Source organism: Bubalus bubalis, chromosome X (genome assembly GCF_019923935.1).
Source record: "Bubalus bubalis isolate 160015118507 breed Murrah chromosome X, NDDB_SH_1, whole genome shotgun sequence".
Classification (NCBI taxonomy): Eukaryota; Metazoa; Chordata; class Mammalia; order Artiodactyla; family Bovidae; genus Bubalus; species Bubalus bubalis.
Genome location: NC_059181.1, coordinates 57,008,145 through 57,018,007, shown reverse-complemented (window position 1 = coordinate 57,018,007; position 9,863 = coordinate 57,008,145). Strand labels below are relative to the sequence as shown.

Here is a 9,863-nt window from a genome sequence, read left to right as displayed (position 1 = left end):
AGGAGCAGGTGGGCCAATGCCCAGTGTAATGGGGGCTCTTTAGTCACAGAACTTTGCCAGAAGTTACAAGTCTGACAAGCATTCCCTGTTTTGTAAAAGATAGTAGGTTTCTAAACTTGGCTTCCAGAGGGAACGAGTGTTGTAAATCCACTTCATGCTCCCAGAGCAGGGGGCCCAGGTCTGATCCCTATCAGGGAACTAGATCCCACATGCCACAACTAACAATTTGCATGCCACAACTAAGACCCAGTGCAGCCAGGAAAATAAATAAATATTTAAAAAAGAAAAGAAAATGAATATTTTCTTATTATTCATGTGCCATTCATTATTATGACTTTGGAATTCCCCTAATAAAAACATAGAGGCAAATAGGTAAAATAAGAATTAAAAGCTAGGACTTCCTTGGTGGTCCAGTGGATAAGAATCAGCCTGCTAATGCAGGGAACACAGGTGTTTTCCCTGGTCCGGGAAGATTCCACATGCTGTGGAGCATCTAAGCTTTTGAGCCACAACTACTGAGCCCACACTCTAGATCCGTTGAGCTGCAAATGCTGAGCCTGTGTGCTGCAACTACTGAAGCCCATGCACCTAGAGCCTGTGCTCTGCAACAAGAGAAGCCACCACAATGAGAAGCTTGCACGCTACAACAAAGAGTAACCCCCGCTCACCACAACTAGAGAAAGCCCTTGTGCAGCAAGGAAGACCCCGGGCAACCGAAAACAGAAGAATTAAAGCTAAGGACTTTAGTATTATGATAAAAGGGTAAGTGTAAGACAAAGTCTTTATGCTTTTGGGTAGAATTATTTTATACATTTAAATGTAAGCAAGGTGAAAAGACAGCCTTCAGAATGGGAGAAAATAATAGCAAACAAAGCAACTGACAAAGAATTAATCTAAAAAATATACAACCAGCTCCTGCAGCTCAATTCCAGAAAAATAAACACCCCAATCAAAAAATTGGCCAAAGAACTAAACAGACATTTCTCCGAAGAAGACATACAGATGGCTAACAAACACATGAAAAAGATGCTCAACATCACTCATTTTAAGAGAAATACAAATTGAAACCACAATGAGGTACCATCTCATGCCGGTCAGAATGGCTGCTATCCAAAAGTCGACAAACAATAAATGCTGGAGAGGGTGTGGAGAAAAGGGAATCCTGTTACACTGTTGGTGGGAATGCAAACTAGTACAGCCACTATGGAGAACCGTGTGGAGATTCCTTAAAAAACTGGAAATATAACTGCCATACGACACAGCAATCCCACTGCTGGGCACACACACCGAAGAAACCAGAACTGAAAGAGACACGTGTACCCCAATGTTCATCACAGCACTGTTTATAATAGCCAGGACATGGAAGCAACCTAGATGTCCATCTGCAGACAAATGGATAATAAAGCTGTGGTACATATACACAATGGAATATCACTCAGCCATTAAAAAGAATACATTTGAGTCAGTTCTAATGAGGTGGATGAAACTGGAGCCTATTATACAGAGTGAAGTAAGTCAGAAAGAAAAACACCAATACAGTATACTAACGCATATATATGGAATTTAGAAAGATGGTAATGATGACCCTATATGCAAGACAGCAAAAGAGACACAGATGTATAGAACAGTCTTTTCGACTCTGTGGGAGAAGGCGAGGGTGGGATGATTTGAGAGAATAGCATTGAATCATGTATATTATCATACGTGAAACAGATTGCCAATCCAGGTTCGATGCAGGAGACAGGGTGCTCAGGGCTGATGCACTGGGATGGCCCTGAGGGATGGGATGGGGAGGCAGGTGGGAGGGGGGTTCAGGATGGGGAACACATGTACACCCATGGCTGATTCATGTCAATGTATGGCAAAAACCACTACAATATTGTAAAGTAATTAGCCTCCAATTAAAAAAAATAAAACAAAGAAAGGAAAAAAAAAATAAAGGTGAGACTACCAAGGCTCCTCGAGGTAAACTGAGTAGCCCAATATCACAGAGATTTGTACATGAGAAACTAGGCCTTCAAAGCACACTCCAGATTCCATAGTGCATGGTGTTCCTGTCTCCACCTGAATTACAGGAACCAGGTCATAGAGGAATGCTATGATCTTGTAACTCCTGATGGGTTTGCATGTTTGGATTATGAAGTTGATGGTTCTGCTTTTGGCTGATTATTTTTTTCTTTCTGCATTTCATCATCTGGAGGCTTTTGACAGATAAAACTTGAAGAGATGACAATAAAGTAAAGATCATTATTTTGCAATAAATAAATGAATAAATAAATGTAAAGGTCCTTTGTACTCTGCCATTTGTCTTTTGTACAGTTGCTGCATATTCATAGTCACTTTTTGTAAACCCTTGAGTAGTGTAAATAAAACAGCTTTCTGCTTCCAGAGATATATTTAAATCAATATTACTATCAAACATCTACATTTTTTCTAACACATGGTTACCTGTTTATTTCTCATATTCTTCTATGTTGGGTAAATTCTGTGTCCCCTCAGGCTTTAGATTAAACTGAATTAAAAAAAAAAAAAAACCTTTGTGCTGCTGGTAATATTTTCATAAAGTAAAATTTTCTTCTAAGGATACATTGAAAAGTAGAGGAAAGATAAAAGATAAGGGAGTAACTGGAAGTATAAAAGAAGAAAAAGGGTAAAAGGAAAAAAGAAGAAGAGGAAAGATGTTTCATTTTTTTGTATAGTAGGGGGGAATATGCCAATTTTTTAGGCTTTACTATTTCTGAAAATTGTTAGAATAACTAATCTCTAAGAATCTTAACCTTTGCAACTGCCAGTAATTGAAATCACCTTAAAAAATTACAAGATTCATGAAGGAAAATTATACTTCTTTATTGAAATTATCATTCCCAGCTAATAGAGTTTCTTATTAAAAAATCTTATAAAACACTGGAGACCTTTCAAGAGATAATATGCTAGATGTGCATTCACTATAGACATTTTTCTTTTGGCTCTTAGATGCTATCAATATAGCATTCCAAAACATTTTTGAAAATGACACCTTGTGCATGCAATGGAGTTATAAAAATTATATAAAGAAACAATAATGTAGATGCAAGCTATTATATGAAAGTGAAAGTGAAGTCGCCCAGTCGTGTCCAACTCTTTGCAACCCCATGGACTGTAGCCTACCAGGCTCCTCCCTCCATGGGATTCTCCAGGCAAGAGTACTGGAGTGGGTTGCCATTTCCTTCTCCAAGGGATCTTCCCAACCCAGGGATTGAACCCAGGTCTCCTGCATTCCAGGCAGACGCTTTAACCTCTAAGCCACCAGGGAAGCCCAAAAACTATTATATACATAATGAATAAGCAGCAAGGTCCTATTGTATAGCCCAGGGAACTATATTTAATATCCTGTGATTAAACCATAATGGAAAAGAATGTATACATATATTTAACTGAATCACTTTGCAGTATAAGCAGAAATTAACACAACGTTGTAAATCAACTGTACTTCAATAAAAAAGATCAAAAAAAAAAAAGAAGCAATAACAATACTTTAACAAGTTTAAACTTGGTGTGTAATACTATACACCTATAGTATTGACATGTGTCAATACATGTCAACCATGTTTCAAAAACTAAAGGAAATAGTGAGAGGCAGATGAGAGTGGGCACTTATTTGGGTTGTGGCCCAACTCAGAGGCAAAAGGCAATACTACATTCCACCAACCATAGGCCCTGGCATCACACAGCCTCAGCTCTCACCACTGTTCCAGAGAAGATGGAACACTCTTAGCACAGAACCTATGAGTTCTGTTGCAGAGAAGCCAATTCTGACTCTATGTTGGAACTATTTCTTTGACTTGCTTTTTGTTGCTGTGGTTATTATAATCATACATAATGACCTGCCTCAGAGAATCCTGCCCCTTGGCCTGACTGTTAAACTATAGTGCCTTTGTTCAGAACCCTGTCCACCTGTGGATGGCAGGAAGGAAGACATTAACACATCCCCTGCCCGAGACTTGCCATTCTAGATGTTTGCAAGATTAATGGCCTTTTTACTTTGCTTCCTCACCTCCCCCCATCTCTGATCTATAAAAGAACCTGGCATCCAGACCCCAGTAAGATGGTTATTTTGAGGTGCTAGCCTGCCATCTTCTCAGTCAGCTGGCTCCCTGATTAAAGTCTCCTCCTTGCCTCAACCCCTTGTCTCTTGGGTTCATTGGCTTCTCTCACTGGCTTCTCATGTGGCGAGCAAGCTTGGACTCGGTAACACTTTCTTCTCTTGCTCCAGGAAGATGGTTGTTGAAAGCCCTTCCCTGATGCTGTCAGCCAGGATACCATTTGTGTTTGAATGACCATCAGATATTCATAGTGATGTTTGGGACAAAAGCAGTCAAACACTAAAGAGTAAGATAATTTCAGCCAAATAGTGTTTTAGCAGGCTTGCTAAGTTGCTTCAGTTTTGTCTGACTCTTTGCGACCCCATGGACTGTAGCCCACCAGGCTCCTCTGTCCAAGGGATTCTCCAGGCAAGAATACTGGAGTGGGTTGCCATTCCCTTCTCCAAGGGCTCTTCCCAACCCAGGAATCGAACCCGAGTCTCTTATATCACCTACATTGACAGCCGGGTTCTTTACTATGAGCGCCACCTAGGAAACCCAGTGTTTTACAGAGCCATGTAAATGAAAGTTTCAGTTAAGGAGATGCTGCTGCTGCTGCTGCTGCTAAGTCGCTTCAGTCGTGTCTGACTCTGTGTGACCCCATAGGAGAGTCATATCCTTTAAATGCATGTGAATGCATATAATGTATACAAATTAATGCATGCAAATGTCTCATACTATGATATAAAGCCCAAAATATAAGGAGGGGTCCCTACTCCTGAGACCAGCCTTAGGTGCAGGAATCTACGACAATTATAAATATAATGAACCCTATTACTAAGGAAATCCTGTAAGGAAAACTGAGCCCATCTAAACCTGCAGAATTAGAGTGATTAGGGTAAGGTCACTATTTTTACTTTTGTCTTTTACAATAACTCAGTGTCATTAAAGTGTCATGCCTGTTGCCGGCCAAAATTTTGGCGTTCTCTGCCCACCGAGGCTGAATGAAAAATACGGAGACAGAGTTTGGAGGAAATAGAAAGGTGGTTTTTATTCTCAGCCAGTGGAGAGGGGAACACAGTAGTCTCATGCCTCAAGAACTGTGCCCTCCCTCCTTGAGGAGTCTAGGAGCTTATATAAGGAAGGGGTCCAGGTCAGGAGTCGGTGATGAGGAAAAAAGATGATAGGATTTTGATTTCTTCCTCTTGCATTGTTTTAAAGGTAGTCATAAACTGGTGTCAATAACCCCGTAGTTTGGCAGTTCATGGCTCTGAGGGCCTTCTCTCTGTTATGTAACTAACTACAAGAGGAAGAGTGTTGGAAGAATAAACACCAGATAGGAGATGTACTTAGCATAGAGTCAAAGGAGAAAATGTGAATTGTAGCTCCTGCCGAGTTAGGGGGGCAGAAAAGTTAACTTACAGACATGCAGAGTTAAAAGTTAAAGTAAAAAAATATAGGAATGTTCAGGCCTGCTCACTCTTCTCTTCTTTGTTCTTAGTAAAAGGAAAGAGAAAAACTCATTCTTCTTTTTTCCTTTTCAATGTAACAAATTCCCCTGGTCAGTTTATTCCCTCCATATCAATAGAGGAAGGGAAATAGGTGTCATTCTTGTCTGGCTGAGGATAAACATCAGTTTTGTTCCGTTTGACAGTCACAAGCTGTTTGGCCCAGGGGCCCATTTATCTCCTACTTTAAATTTATCTTGAAAGATGTGAACTCCAAAAATCTTTATTGGGGTGATGAGGGACAGGTGGTCAGTCTTCTGTAACTTCTTTAATGCTGACCTGGGATTCATAGACCCTACGTAGTTGGAGGTCACAGAGTTTGCTCCCTGTTTTACTAAGGGGCCCCAGGGTGACTTTTGTGGTTATTTCCACAGGATCTGTTCAGAGGAGTGGTTGTAATCTCTTTGGGGGTATGGGTTTTCTCTCCATATCATCATTATCTTGACCTAAATCTGTTGTCATCTGGAGGAGACAAAACATAACAGTTTTTTTTTTAAAATAGAGACCTTAGATCAGTAAAAGTTAATGTAATTAGGGATCAAAGAAGGAGTAAGAATCAAGTCATGTTTGATTACAATTTTCACTGTGGTCCAGGTAGAGTCAGTGGATGGGTCATCCTGTCCAAAGGAATGGATCCATTTGGACCCAGAAGTAGTTGGAGGAATGACAACCTCAACATTAATAGACAAAATAGAAAAATTTAAGCATGAATCCTAATTTAGATTTAACATTTTAAAGAGACTTGTAGCCAGGTAGCCAGTTGTCTAGGTTTATTTCAGTTCAGTTCAGTCAGTCAGTCATGTCCAATTCTTTGTTACCCCCATGGATTGCAGCACACCAGGCTTCCCTGTCCATTACCAACTCCCAGAGCTTGCTCAAACTCATGTCCATCAACACAAGAGAAGACTCTACAAATGGACACTATCAGATGGTCAATACCAAAATCAGATTGATTGTATTCTTTGCAGCCAAAAATGGAGAAGCTCTATACAGTCAGCAAAAACAAGACCAGGAGCTGACTGTGGCTCAGATCATGAACTCCTTATTACCAAATTCAGACTTAAATTGAAGAAAGTAGGGAAAACCACTAGACCATTCAGGTATGACCTAAATCAAATCCCTAACGATTATACAGTGGAAGTGAGAAATAGATTTAAGGGACTAGATCTGATAGACAGAGTGCCTGATGAATTATGGATGGAGGTTCATGACATTGTACAGGAGGCAGTGACCAAGACCATCCCCAAGACAAAGAAATGCAAAAAAGTAAAATGGCTGTCTGGGGAGGCCTTACAAATAGCTGTGAAAGAAAAGAAGCAAAAAGCAAAGGAGAAAAGGAAAGATATAAGCATCTGAATGCAGAGTTCCAAAGAATAGCAAGGAGAGATAAGAAAGCCTTCCTCAGTGATCAATGCAAAGAAATAGAGGAAAACAATAGAATGGGAAAGACTAGAGATCTCTTCAAGAAAATCAGAGATATCAAGAGAACATTTCATGCAAAGATGGGCTCAATAAAGGACAGATGGTATGGACCTAACAGAAGTGGAAAAGTTTAAGAGGTAGCAAGAATACACAGAAGAACTATACAAAAAAGATCTTCATGACAGATAATCACGATGGTCTGATCACTCACCCAGAGCCAGATATCCTGGAATGTGAAGTCAAGTGGGCCTTCGGAAGCATCACTATGAACAAAGCTGGTGGAGGTGATGGAATTCCAGTTGAGCTATTTCAAATCCTAAAAGATGATGCTGTGAAAGTGCTGCACTCAATATGCCAGCAAATTTGGAAAACTCAGCAGTGGCCACAGGACTGGAAAAGGTCAATTTTCATTCCAATCCCAAAGAAGAGCAATGTCAAAGAACGTTCAAACTACTGTACAAGTACACTCTTCTCACACACTAGCAAAGTAATGATCAAAATTCTCCAAGCCAGGCTTAAACAGTACATGAACCGTGAATTTTCAGATGTTCATACTGAATTTAGAAAAGGCAGAGGAACCAGAAATCAAATTGCCAACATCCATTGGATCATAGAAAAAGCAAGAAAATTTCAGAGGGATGGAATGGGGAGGGAGGAGGGAGGAGGGAGGAGGGTTCAGGATGGGGAACACATGTATACCTGTGGCGGATTCATTTTGATATTTGCCAAAACTAATACAGTTATGTAAAGTTTAAAAATAAAATAAAATTTAAAAAAAATAAGCAAAAAAAAAAAAGAAAAAGCAAGAAAATTTCAGAAAAACATGTACTTCTGTTTTATTGATTACACCAAAGCCTTTGACTGTGTGGATCACCACAAACTGTGGAAAATTTTTGAAGAGGTGGGAATACCAGACCACCTCACCTGCCTTCTGAGAAATTTGTATGCAGGTCAAGAAACAAGTTAGAAAAAGACATGGAACAACAGACTGGTTCCAAATTGGGAAAGGAGTATGTCGAGTATGTATATTGTCACCCTGCTTATTTAACTTATATGCAGAGTTCATCATGTAAAATGCCAGGCTGGATGAAGCACAAGCTGTAATCATGATTGCTGGGAGAAATATCAATAACTTCAGATATGCAGATGATACAACCCTCATGGCAGAAAGTGAAGAGGAACTGAAGAGCCTCTTGAGGAAATTGAGAGAGGAGAGTGAAAAAGCTGTCTTAAAACTCAACATTCAAAAAACAAAGGTCATGGCATCTGGTCCCATCACTTCATGGCAAGTAGATAGGGAAACAGTGGAAACAGTGACAGATTATTTTCGTGGGTTCCAAAATCACTGCAGATGGTGACTGCAGCCATAAAATAAAAAGACGCTTGTTCTTTGGAAGAAAAGCCAAGCTCACAACCCAGATAGCATATTAAAAAGCAGAGACATTACTTTGCCAACAAAGGTCTGCCTAGTCAAAGCTATGGTTTTTCCAGTAGTCATATATGGATGTGAGAGTTGGACTGTAAAGAAAGCTGAGTGCTGAAGAACTGATGCTCTTGAACTGTGGTGTTGAAGAAGACTCTTGAGAGTCCCTTGGACAGCAAGGAGATCCAACCAGTCCATGCTAAAGGAAATAAGTCCTGAATATGCATTGGAAGGACTGATGCTGAAGCTGAAACTCCAATATTTTGGCCACTTGATGCAAAGAACTGACTCGTTGGAAAAGCCCCAGATGCTGGGAAAGACTGAAGGCAGGAGAAGAAGTGTACGATAGAAGAGGAGAAGGTAGGTCTTAACTTTTAACGTGGCTATTGGTCATTACACATGCATTTTTCTTGTTTTTCAACATACAGTTCACTTCACTTCAGTTGCTCAGTTGTGTCCGACTCTTTGCGACCACATGAATCGCAGCATGCCAGGACTCCCTGTCCATGACCAACTCCGGGAGTTCACCCAGACTCACGTCCATTGAGTCAGTGATGCCATCCAGCCATCTCATCCTCTGTCGTCCCCTTCTCCTCCTGCCCCCAATCCCTCCCAGCATCAGAGACTTTTCCAATGAGTCAACTCTTCACATGAGGTGGCCAAAGTACTGGAGTTTCAGCTTTAGCATCATTCCTTCCAAAGAAATCCCAGGGCTGATCTTCTTCAGAATGCACTGGTTGGATCTCCGAGCAGTCCAAGGGACTCTCAAGAGTCTTCTTCAACACCACAGTTCAAAAGCATCAATTCTTCAGCGCTCAGATTTCTTCACAGTCCAACTCTCACATCCATACATGACCACAGGAAAAACCATAGCCTTGACTAGACGAACCTTTGTTGGCAAAGTAATGTCTCTGCTTTTGAATATGCTATCTAGGTTGGTCATAACTTTCCTTCCAAGGAGTAAGCGTCTTTTACTTTCATGGCTGCAGTCACCATCTGCAGTGATTTTGGAGCCCAGAAAAATTAAGTCTGACACTGTTTCCACTGTTTCCCCATCTATGTCCCATGAAGTGATGGGACCGGATGCCATGATCTTTGTTTTCTGAATGTTGAGCTTTAAGCCAACGTTTTCACTCTCCACTTTCACTTTCATCAAGAGGCTCTTTAGTTCCTCTTCACTTTCTGCCATAAGGGTGGTGTCATCTGCATATCTGAGGTTATTGATATTTCTCCCGGCAATCTTGATTCCAGCTTGTGCTTCTTCCAGTCCAGCATTTCTCATGATGTACTCTGCATATAAGTTAAATAAGCAGGGTGACAATATACAGCCTTGATGTACTCCTTTTCCTATTTGGAACCAGTCTGTTGTTCCATGTCCAGTTCTAACTGTTGCTTCCTGACCTGCATACAGATTTCTCAAGAGGCAGGTCAAGTGGTCTGGTATTCCCA

The 9,863-nt window shown here is 40.6% G+C and overlaps 1 non-coding gene across 1 annotated transcript; it reads right to left on the bottom strand.

Annotated features, from left to right (window-relative positions):
- Positions 1 to 3,220: 3,220 nt before the first annotated feature.
- TRNAS-GGA lies at positions 3,221 to 3,292 on the bottom strand. The gene has a single exon. It is a non-coding gene; the product is annotated as a tRNA-Ser (tRNA).
- Positions 3,293 to 9,863: the final 6,571 nt, after the last annotated feature.